At 36.0% G+C, this 12692-nt stretch overlaps 1 protein-coding gene and 1 long non-coding RNA gene across 5 annotated transcripts in view; one reads left to right on the top strand and one right to left on the bottom strand.

Moving 5' to 3' along the window:
* LOC115349505 overlaps nucleotides 1-12692 on the top strand; it is a 55729-nt gene that overhangs the window by 40130 nt on the left and 2907 nt on the right. The gene's annotated exons all lie outside the window — the stretch shown is intronic.
* BRINP3 (BMP/retinoic acid inducible neural specific 3) overlaps nucleotides 1-12692 on the bottom strand; it is a 227691-nt gene that overhangs the window by 9985 nt on the left and 205014 nt on the right. The window lies entirely within an intron of this gene.

The raw sequence follows: 12692 nt of genomic DNA on the forward strand, positions 1-12692 counted from the left end.
GCTGCTCTTGCTGAATGATGAGGCTTTTCTGCGGGTGAACCTTCTGTTGGATATAATGCACTAAGCAGTTGGCTACCATGCTTTGAGCTAGAACACTCACAGGGTAAAGAAAGCTTGCCATATAATCTCACATTTACACAAGCATGACAACAAATCAGAGAAGCCTATGGAAGTTAATGTATGAGTTAACATCAGCCAAATTTCTGATGAGAATTGTCGTAACGAGAAATAAAAATCTTAGTGTTTTGGTAGGTGAAATAATTCTACGTGAAGTTGCACTGCATTACCTCTTTATAAAATGCTTTCCAATTCTTAATTCTAAAGTATATTTAAAATATTTTGCAATTCTTTTTTCTATGGAATAACTTTTTTTAAAAAAAATTAATTTATTTGAACAATAACAGTTGCAAGTTTAATCCAAAAGATGTGCTTACTCTTGTTCAATACACTGTAACATTAAATGTAAGAACAAAGCAGTATGGTCACCCTATATAATAGCTGTAAAAAGTATTTAATCATGATATGACACTTTTACCTCCTTCTCTGCCTCACTAAGTGCTTAACATCTGTTGTACATCAGATGGCTCAGTAGCAGATGATGAGTACTCAGTGAGGCAGATGCTAAGTAAAAAAATGAAGACAATTTAACAAGAAGTGTATAGGTAGTAAAATACCCATTACCTATTTTTCTCTTCTTTGGAGGCTGAGTCCAGTATAAATCTGTAAGACAGCAACATCAACACCAAATGGACTTACAGGCTCCTCTAAAATGTCCTACTCTTGATCTTGTGGGATCATCTCTTGGGAAGGACAAATAAGACTCCAAGTACTTTGTGTCTTTGCTGTGATTCATAACAAGAACAGTAATTGCTACTAAATTTGATAATGGTCTTTATGAGACTGCATTTTTCTTCTGGGAATCAGTGTACAACTACCGACTGTACAGTCACTAGAAGGCCACTAAGTGATTAGAAGAATGAATGTTTTTAGTTTATTCAGCCTCACAAAATTAAAGCAGTACTATAACCACCACTCAAATAAACATGCCTGAAATTATTTTACTGTGACTCATGATACAGGTATGTCAGTGAGACTCTCAATGACAGCTGCAAATCCTACTCAAAAAGATGATAAACAGGAGCAGTGCAGCTGTTCTGAGTTCACATCTTACAATTTCACAGCTGGCTCCACCCAAGCCAGGTACTTTAAAGCTGATGTAAAGGCCTGAGCTAGCTGTGTGGACCATGGTAAGAACAAGGTAGGCATACTGTGAAGTTGAGAAGGGCTATGATACTTTTCTAAATGTATAAGGGAAAGAAAAGCCTCTGCCTAGAGAGACTCCTTTGCTAAAAATACCGATAGCATACACAGAAAGGATATTAATTAGCTATGAAATTTTTATGGAAATGTTGTTTCCACATGCTAAAATTGTTTCCAGTGTAGAAGTGGATGGGGTAACTAAAGAAATCTAGCTTAGTGTAAGACTCCTCTATGGCAGCTATACTACAGGAAAGGGACTGGATGAACCAGGCGGTTGATTCTGGGATTAATAACAATCTAAACTGAATCTATGTTGATTTAAGGAAATAAAGTTCTTTGCTGTCCCCTGTTAATCACATTTAAGGAGAATCTTTGCAGATCCTCTAGCCCTTGTGCCACAATTCTGCAGCTGTTGCCCTCCCTTCCTAAGGCTGATACTCTATATTTTAAAAATAATAATGCATGTCACTCTTAAATTCCAGATAGTCTTTGTATTATGAGAAGTAGAGGAATTAAGCCCCTGTATTAAATAATATAAACCTGCTGTACCTCGTAGAACAAAACTGCCATGAGTTACATGATGTTGCAGGGTAAACAATATTTTTGACATTAAAATATTTAATATTTTGGGGGATGTTTCTAGTTAGCCTGTAATGAATTTATTTACAAAGATTTGTAGTTTTAACTATGCTAATGTTGCACCCTTTTAATTCTCATATCAAAGTTTTTCTAGTATGAAACATTTCCACCACACACACACCAAAGAATGCTTATAGGAAAACCATTTTAAGATAACATACCCACAATTTTTTGACACAGCTATAATCATAATGACCATTGTGTGATATTGAAATAGGAATCAAACTGCTTTGTAGTACCAGCTATTTATTTAAAGAGGTTCAAATCAGAGACAAGCTTTGAGAGGTTTTACTAAATAATAACCCATAGTGCAGCAGGGACAAAGGAAATACCAGTCAATTTAATTAATGGTGTCAAGAGCACAATGAATGGAATCAGAGGTGTTAGGAAGAATAAGAGTTTTCATGTACAGGAGGTAGAAAGATGCTACACACACCACCCCCACCCCCAATCAAACAACAACAAAAAACCCAACAAAACACAATGAAACAAACAAAAAAAACCCAACCAACCAACCCATGCATACTACTTGAAGCCACTAATCTGTTATGTACCTACGTATGTGTGTACTTTTGTTTGTAGTGTAAGATGAGTACAAAACTCATCTTGGGCCAGAGATTATCCATTAATTCAGTGGAATTTTACGTGAACTTTTCTAGATGTATATTAAAGTGTAATTATTAAAAAAAAAAAAGTTATAAAAAGCTTATCAAGATGTTTCAGTGACAGATTAATATGCCCCCTTCAGGCACTAGAAAAATAACAGCCAAGTTTACTGTAACATAATCAGCTTTCTTTGTGTGAAGGAAAACCAAGGAAGTGTCATAAAATTGGACCAACTGAGAGTAGACATCCCTCTACTTTTACAGAGATGTGTATGTGGCATTATTACGCCCTTATTTTACCTAACTGTACACAATCACAGAATCATAGAATCGTTTAGGTTGGAAGGGACCTTTAAAGATCATCCACTCCAACCCTCCGCCATGGACAGGGACATTTTCCACTAGATCAGGTTGCTTGAAGTCCTCTCCAACCAGAGCTTGAACACTTCCAGTGATGGGGCATCTACAACTTCTCTGGGTGACCTGTTCCAGTGTCTCACCGCTCTCATCCTAAAAAAAATTCTTCCTTATGTCCAGTCTAAATCTACCCTATTTCAGTTTAAAACCATTGCCCTTTGTTCTGTCACTGCAGGCCTTGGTAAAAAGTCTCATTCCATCTTTCTTATAAGCCCCCTTTAAGTATTGAAAGGCCCCAATAAGATCTTCCCAGAGCCTTCTCTTCTCCAGGCTGAACAAGCCCAACTCTTTCTGCCTGTCTTCATAGGAGAGGTGCTCCAGCCCTCTGAGCATCTTTATGGCCTTCCTCTGGACTCGCTCCAACAGGTCCATGTCCTTCTTATGTTGGGGGCCCCAGAGCTGGACACAGTACTGCAGGTGTGGTCTCACCAGAACAGAGCAGAGGGGGAGAATCAAGTCCCTCAACCTGCTGGCCACGCTTCTTTTCATGCAGCCCAGGGCTGCAAGTGCACGCTGCCAGCTCGTGCCCAGTTTTTCATCCACCAGTATCCCCAAGTCCTTCTCTGCAGGGCTGCTCTCAATCAGTTCATCTCCCAGTTGGTACTGATATTGGGTATTGCCCAGATTGTTTCCCTGCACTATTGCTAGCCTTTCTCTCCCAGCTGGATTTATTAGCTTTGAAACAGGTTCACATTAATACAGCTTGAGCAATGGCCACTTGAAGCTCTTTGCTCTGTGTTAAACTGCCCATAAGGTAGATGTAATAATGAATGAACTGAAGGGAAGAAACACTCTGGCTTAGAAAAGGAGAAAAATTAAATGGGATTTTGAAATGAAAATATCTTCCACTGAATAATGTAAGATGAAAGTGTAAAGGTAGCTAATTTAGCGGTGTCTCTGCATCTTAAAATACATATAGCTATGAAGCAGTTGTAGTATAATGATGAGGACTCATCTTCATCAGATTACTTGTATATGCTGACATAAACCTAATTTGAATAATTAATCTGTAGGAGGAAGGGAGCCAGTAGGGGCTACTAAGACCAACTGGATTCCCTTGTCAACACACATCCTGAGGCCAAATGCACAAGTTCAAAGATAGTCTAAGATGTAGCTATGAACTGCATTTGCAACAATAACAAAATGTACCAGCAGCTCTAGTTTGCAGTGGAAATTCTAGAATTAATATAAAAAACAGCCTTGACTAACAAGTCTTCCTATGTAATGCAGCAGACCACAAAAAATATTGAAAAATGCATACAGAATACTGTATGTTTTAATGTTGTACTTAGGAGGAAGCAGCATCCGTGTTCTTGGAGTATTTTATTCAAAACAAGATAAAATAGGAAGTTCAGAGACTGGAGATAATTTCTGAGCTGGAAGCTTTCAAATAGGAAGATAATTAAAGTAGGATAATTAATAGTAGGATAATTAAAAATCATATGAAAAGGTTATTGGTAGGGTGGCTCTAAACCATACTAAAAATGCAAAAAACTTGCACTGACGGAAGCATCCAAAGTTTTAATCAGGGTGAGGGGTAAATTTGGATATGAAAAGAGACTTAGTGCCAGAAAAATCAGCTATCAAATGTATGATTTTCTGGAATTAAACCTCGTTACTACAGGTAAAATCATAGCCTCATTAACAGCCAGTAGCAGAAAGGCAAGTTCATGATTACATCTGTGAAACTGATAAAAGACAATTATAGTTTCCTATTTTCCTACTGGTTTTGAGACAGGACCTCTATTCACGTTTTAGACATCCTTATTCCCAGATACAAATAACTGGGAAAAAAAAAAAGAAAAAAAAAATCTGTTTCTGTTTTTGTTCCTGCAAAATTTGTTACAGCTATAGTCGTGGAGGTAGAGAAAATCTAAATTCTATTCCTGCTTCCTTCACAATCTTTCTGTATGATGACTATGGCCAAGTCACTTGTTCTTTTCCTTTGATAATGACCTTAATTTTTTTCCCACTGTTTGCCCATTTAGATTATAAATTTAGGTGCCTCTAGATGCTACCTTAATATAAACAGCAACAATATGTCATTTTCTTCCATTGTGCAGAATCGGAAGTATTACACCAAAGCAAGAATCTCCCAGTAAAGAGTAATGGTTTTAATTAAAGAATAAAAAACTCAGTTCTGTATTCATACCTCGCTTATCATGATATTAAACAAAATAAAATAAAATAAGGTTCTGAGATGAGTGTGCTTTTTTTCTCTTGTAACTGAAAATAACTTTGAGCAAACCCTTACATTTTTAATATAGGCACAAAATACGTTACAGAAGAGAGGTTTGTTTTTCTGCCATGATATGTTTGAATAAATTGTAAAGAGAGCCTTAAATTTCTGAAGGAAAATTAAAGGCTGTCTAGAAAAGTTTTATCATGCTGTTTTAAAAAACAGCATGTATTTCACTTAATAATGTATAATTCTTGTAATAAGATGTAACTTGTATAATGGTCATAAATAGGGAAAGTATTAGTATAAATGACCAGAAGTTGCATGTATATAATATAAATTAGGAGACAGTATAGTAATAATGCTTATAAGCAAATATCAAGTAATTGCATCTCTTCTGACATTTTGTTTACTTAAACAAACAAAGAACCTACAGCCTGAAATGCAACGTGTAAGTTGATAGAAAGGCTGACATTGTATCAATAAAAGAACAATTTTCTGCACGTTGATCTGCAAAAAAGGGAAATTATTATAGATAATGGAGAGTGAGGAACCAAAGTCCCACTTGAGGAGGCTGTGCAAATTTCTTTTGGAATATATACAATTATACAAAGATAAAGTGATGTACCTTATAGAACTATTCTCACTCCCCCACCAACTGTTGAATGATTGCTGAGAAAAAAGATCTACGTATGCAATTCAGAATAATAATCCTTGCAGATTGCTGAAACCTTTGTACTTTCCACTCATCAACATAACTAGCTCACTCTGGTTAGAATAATCTACAGGAGCCACAAGCGATTGTGATGTCAGTGGCAGAAGCCATGATATGTAACACCTCTTGGTAACCCCTCTGAATTTCTTCTGGCAGAACCATGTGAAAATATGTAATTGTGATATGTACCACCACTGAAGTTGTTCTGGAGTTCATTAACTCCTGTTCGGTATCTTAACTGTCAAAAACTCAAAGTTGTTAGGCTATCTCGCAGTTATATAAGTGAATTTTACTTCCCTGCCCCCCCCCCCCCCCCCCGATATTTTATTTACTTTAGAAAACATAGTTGAGGCAATCTGTTTTGTCCATAGTTTTATTTTCTGCATCAGCATGTTAGCTATTAAAGTAAATCACGAATGCTGGATTGTAGCAGTGGGACTGTGTGTAAATCCCCTCCCCCTGAGAAGAGTGTATGAAGGGTAATCAACTATAAATCATATCCTGAAGAAGTGACAACTCTTGTTGCAAAGAAAAAAACATATTGCTTCTGACACACTATTTATCTAGATATTCAATTTCACTCTGTTGAGTTCATCCCCTCCTCATTATTACATGTTTTTATATACCATAATAGTAAAGGGTAGAAAGAAAAATCTCCCTATGCAGAACAGCTTCCTTAATACCTTGCAATTTTTATTTAAGGGAGTATAGATTTAAAAAAAAACAAAACAAAAAACAAAACAAAACAAAAAAAAAACCTGACAAACATTTTAGTTCCTTTTAAATTCCTCCTTAGTGAAACTAACATGCTGGTACTGGAAGGAATTAATTTAAGAAGCTTGTCTTTCACAGAGAATTTCTGAAAGTTAGCATTAATAACCAAAAGTGGATTGGAGCAGACAAGATTTCCTTGCAGGAAAAAAAAAAATCTGTAGATTTTATTTTAAAAGAGTATATTCTTCTGACAAGTGACATATAACATTTCAGAGCCTACAACAACATATGTTTTTCAGACATATTTAGCATTCTTAAAATAGTTATTTTAAATATCTTTGATTATAAGCACTGTGGGATACTAAAGGCTCTGGAGGAACTCTATCATTAACAAGGTCTCCAGTATGCTTTCTATATACATCTGTGTGTATACATATAAGTACACACTCCTCCTTAATACCCTAGGTACCCTCTGAAAGATTTATCTGTCCCTTCCAGAAAGGCCAGATGTTCTCACCTGAAAAAAAAAAAGGCAAAAAAAAAAAAAAGCAGCTACAAAAATCCCCTGAAAAAAGTCCTCCCAAACCCACTCTCAGGGACTGCAACTCAACCAAGAGAACAAGGGTCATGATGGCATTACAGGAATGATGATGATTCTAATTAATGGAAATGAATGGTAAAGTGAGATAAATTTGAATTTTTTGCTGGAGACAGAGAAACGATAATAGGTTTCCCACATACAAGAAGCAGTGCAAGAGTGACTTTAAAAAAAAAAAAGAGCTATGCTGAATCATTGTAGGGTAACTTGCTGGTCACAACCCAAAACTTTGGAAAAACCATGTGTACTGTATGCTTATGTCAAGCTGTTAAAATGTACTTCTCTTAAATGAGGTTTCTGATATGAAATTTGTATTGAAATACAAGCAGCTTATTTCTGGAGCATTACCTGAAGGGAGATCGATGCACAAGCTGCAGAAATGTGCAATGCCGTCCTCAGTTATTACAGACTGAAATGCCATGTGCAGCAACTTGCTGTCTTTTGCTTGATGTATTTGGATGTCATATGTATTCATCTTGGAACCAATATATAGACTAAATAGCTCATTTTTTTACCTCATACAAAATTGTACAACTCCTGTAGTTCAATATCTTTGCACTTTTAACTAGTTAAACTCAGAAAGGATGGTTAAATTTTAAGGTTATGAGTCAGGTCATGAAACATGAAGAATTTCATAGTGATAGTTTTTAAATAGTTAATTATTAGGGTAACAGCACTACCAAGATGTCCCAAAAAGGATTCCATCCATTCTTCTCAACACTCTACGAATACTATTGTACTTTCTATTGTATTTATAATAAAAGTGACAACAGAAAAAGCCTGAAGACATTGTCTGTATGGAAAATGCCAATCTGCCTCAAGAGTCTTTACCTTGAAGAGTTTCCAATTTAAGTGCAAAACAGACAAAAGGAATAGAAATAGGATGTAGGATGTGCTCACAAAGGTTTTAGAGATGTAGTGAGGGGATGATAAGGACTGGAGGTGGGTAACTGCAGAGCCACTAGCTAAAGTACAAGTCTGGATCTTTAATATTCCCTCTATCCTGCAGAGGATTTCCTACTGTGCACAATGAATACCACTGAATAACAAGGAATAACCACAAAAATAGCCCTAATGTCCTCAGGCAAACATATCATCTGTTATTTCTCCTGTTTATCCAATACACAATCTATCTACATGGGGTTTGGAGGTATCTTTTACATGGATTTTGGTGGATAAGGTGACTTAGCGCTTATATTAAAGGAGCATTTACAGGGGCAGAGAGATTTTGGTGGGATCTTTTTCAGCCTCCTTACTATGGCACTTTCATTCAATGCATTAATGCCTTTTCCCTCGTCTCTAGCTACTACCATTTTGTGGTGCTTTTGATTGACAGCAAAGGTAAGCGGGCTTGTCACTGGGAAAATAAGCAGGGCTCCAACACAAACACTCTCACCTTGATGAGTAATTACATTGCCTCTGCAACACAATCAGTCTCTGATGGCAAACGGACTGAGAAGCCCAAATCCAGACATAATCCAGTGTTTTTCACAAGGCTGCTTACAGCTAGAATTGACATTACCAGAAAGTTAAAGAAAAATTGACCCTGCTCAAATGTTGCTTGTTTCTTTGATTTTGAGTTAACTCTTAACAGCCAAACACTTGTTCACAGAAAGCCAAACTTTATGTGATATAAGGAGTGCAAATTAATGTTAGCTTTATATCTGGCAGGAGTTTTACAATCAGTGCTGCTTATTGCAATACAGTTCTGTCAAACATTACTATTATCTGAATGCTTATTACTCTCTTAATCTATTTAATTTACGTCATTATGGACTTGCTCCAAAAAAATCATGGCATTGGTAAAAAGGACCTCTTTAACTTCAGAGCACTCATGATCAATGACGTACATAGTCCTAATATTTTCAATACCAACCTATAGCCCTGTGAGAAACCACATGCCCAACTAGAAGCGGCAGCTCAAAGATGTAATTTTAAAAATATTTAGAAATACCACCTGTCCTTGGAAACAGTAGTATGTTGCAAATGATCTTATTTACTCAAATATAACTTGACTGAATTCTTTTAATACCATCTAGCAATTTCCACTGGCTGTTTTTAGTTTCTATGGAAACCATTTCAATTATTATTTTTCATATAGGACTGAATTGCTGCATAGACTACCTGTCCACATATGGATACTTGAACTCTTGAATGAAATGTCTATACCCTTAGCTCCAGAAATAAAGGATTTGTTGGGTACTCTAAGACAATTTAATTTCCCAGAATCAAATAATTGTGATGGGTGAGAAAACTTGAAGTGCCATGGCATAATTTATAATGCATCCTACTATATCCTGCAGGTTAAGGATTGCAATAATTTCCTAATTTCTATATGAAGAAGATATTAGGGCAAAACTAACCATTATAAAGAGAGGAGGAAAAGGTTGCTGTAGGAGAAAGCCCTATTTGCTTGCCAGGGGGTTTATTGTTTTTGGTACATACTGATCTGCAATTTGATTGATTCTTTCTACTGACATTACTTAAAATTTCCTGCTGAAGTTGAACACGATTGTCAAGGAGATTGTTTTATAGACCTTTCAAAGTCTGAACTGTTTAATATAGTTTATATTTTGGTCTTTTACAATGTACACCATGAAAAAATGACTATGCTTTTTAGCCAACTTGTATTCAGCTAATGCTGTTAAGCGTGTAAAATGTGAACCCATTAGAATGAGTTTAAAAGCAACATCTGTAATGCCAAGACTTAATCTGTGACCACCAAATCAAGGTACTTATCCTTCAGGTAATCCTAAAGTCAAGTATGTTCTCAAGTACATGAACAGAAGGCAGAAAGCAGTAAGACTGACTGAATTCTAACAGGATGCCTCGGGTAGATAATCCCCATGCCTTTTGCTAAAGCACGAATCACGACTTAGAGTCAGGGAACTTCAGTTTAAGAACAGAGCCACTGGACTTCAGACAAAATGGAATCAAGGTGAAGAACAGATGAACAAAAAAGTAAAAGCCCTCTGCAGAAGCCTAGCTTTAGCAGTGTTGCATCAAAAAAAAAAAAAATCTTTTCTCAACTCTCATACTGTTCTGCAGAATATTACCATTTTTGTAATGTTAGAAAGCATTTTTTTTATTTTCTTCTTGACTACTTTTTAATTGTTCTTTGTTTTTCATTTATGTATGATTCCTTTGGAGTACAGAATTACAATATCTTATATAAACACAGTGCTAATTATGAACACCTTACACTGATAACATCGACCAGGCTTTCCTCTAAATATCACTGGGACATTTACCACTAATAAACAAAAGATGTTCTACAAACTTTTTCTAGGGAAATCTGGCAAATATTGAGGAAAATATATCACTTACATTGTGCTGAGTAATACCTTATTCTAGTTCTAGACCCAGAGAAATTATGGTATTTCTTATGTGGGGGTAGGGTGGAAGCAGCATGTTGTCCTCACATCAGATAGAAGCGGGTGAATAAAAGATGATTTTTTCCTTCTTTTGCCCATGACTAGTTCAGACATTGGACATAGCTGCAATTCTTTTTCTCCTTGAGCAGAGATCTTTCTCAGAAATGATTGATGGATAAGACTTTCTGCCCCTAAAGTATACTCTACCAAGGACAAAGAGACCCAAAGCTACTTCTAAGGGTCATATGAGGTCACATCACATTGAACTCAGAATTATCACTGCATTACATCCTTCATCCCCTTTCCTTTCTTGATCAAATACCTACCTTAAAACAAAACAGCAACAACAACAACAACAAAAACAAACAGGAAAATAAATAAGCCAAAGTTTAGAAATGCAAACATTTGGGGTGGCCTCTAAGGCCTCTAGGATTTCTGAGTATTGTATGCATCCACTGGGAGTCACCTTTTATTTATTTGTCCTTTCTTGCAACCGGTTTTTCATTCATTTGCACAGAAAATGGCTCACAAATTTCCCATGTCTCACTCTGTTTTAGTGAGAACTTTAGACCATTCTGGTCTGTGTTGAGCCATGTTGAATATATTAGTCATCTGTATAGTAAGTTTTCAGAACCTTTGATACAACAGTGATTGAGCTCAGCTGTAGAAATATGCAGCTTGTCTACTCAGGATCCACTACAATGTAAGTGATTTGTGAAGATGTTGTTTCAGACACTACTCATGATTTTCCTCTTTTGCTACTAGAGTCATGTAGGCTCTGAGCAGTGAATCTAATTTAGTGCACGAGCGGCACTTGTTGTGTTCAGCATGACAATAACTTGCAAATACTTTTTTAGATGAGCACGCATACTACATTTACAGGCTCAGGAAGCCCTCTCCAATTAAAAACAGATTGTCCTTAATAAAATCTATAAATGTGAACTAGAGTATCTGTTCTATTTTCTTTTGCAAGTTTTTTTTCCTTTGTAACAAGTTTACCCCAACTGTTTTCTGCTTTATTGTCCTGATAAGACAGCAAATTCCATTTCCTGCCATCTGTTGCTAAACTTGCAATTTTCCACAAGATCACTATGTATATATAGTTCGGGTTTTTTCTGTTTGTTACCTTAGAGAACTTACTATAGATAGGCAAAATGTTTGTTCCATTTTTGACTTAGCAAACCCTACCCTGATGGTTTGATCAAAAAAAAAAAAAAAAAAGACTAAGATTCTGCTCCTACATTATCTATATTGTGAGGGGATTTATTGGTTTCCCAATTTCATCTGTCTCTTCAAACTTACAGTCTATTTCTTTTGAGATGTTATCATTTCTAAAGCTTTTTTTTTATTCAACTTAAAAGTGGTCTATTGCATTCCCTATTAACTGCTTATGTGTCTGGGTTTTGATGGATCATTCCTTTAAATATCCAAGAATCTGTAGAGACAGAAGTCATTTTGCTGCAGCATTGTTATAGATACTATGTACCCATGTGGAGGTACGTTTGCTGTTTCTGTTTTCATTTATTCCTAAATCTTCACATAAATGCTGGTCAGGCTTAAACCTCCTTGATGCTCTTTGGATGCTGAAAAAGATCATATGTAAATCTGTCCATGAGGATAGTACTGATAATTGACAGGGATCTCAGAGGAAAAGGAAGAAGCAGTGAGTAGATGTTCTGCTTCATAAATACTTTAAAATTGAGGGAGGTTTAGGAAAAAATCATGATCATATATGAACATAGAGAAGTTCTCAAATATGTATGCACAAATCTAATTAGGAAATGACAAACTCATTAAGGAAAAATCCTCATAATTTTGTTCCTGGTGCTGGGACTTCTGATAACCTCATTGCCATTTAAGTTTTCTCATTTGGGACTCTAAAGGAACCACTCTTGTTTGTTTTGTTTTCATGTCGCATGTTTTGCCACTTGAATTCTGAAGAAAACAAAGCTTATTTAGCAGAATTGTCTATCTGTCCTGTCCACCATTCCTTCATTATTTCTGCCAACAAGTTTTGGAAGTGTTCAGCTAATATCTACAAAATTCAGCAAAGGGTCAGAAATATCAAAAACATTGAGTTCCTCCATGTTTTATGAAAACAAGAATATAGTCCATAGGATGGAGCTCTTATTAAGTTGCAGTGTGAGCCCAAATATTCCATAAATTCACATGGGAATTCAACAATGAGAAG

Source organism: Aquila chrysaetos, chromosome 12, assembly GCF_900496995.4.
Source record: "Aquila chrysaetos chrysaetos chromosome 12, bAquChr1.4, whole genome shotgun sequence".
Lineage (NCBI taxonomy): Eukaryota > Metazoa > Chordata > Aves > Accipitriformes > Accipitridae > Aquila > Aquila chrysaetos.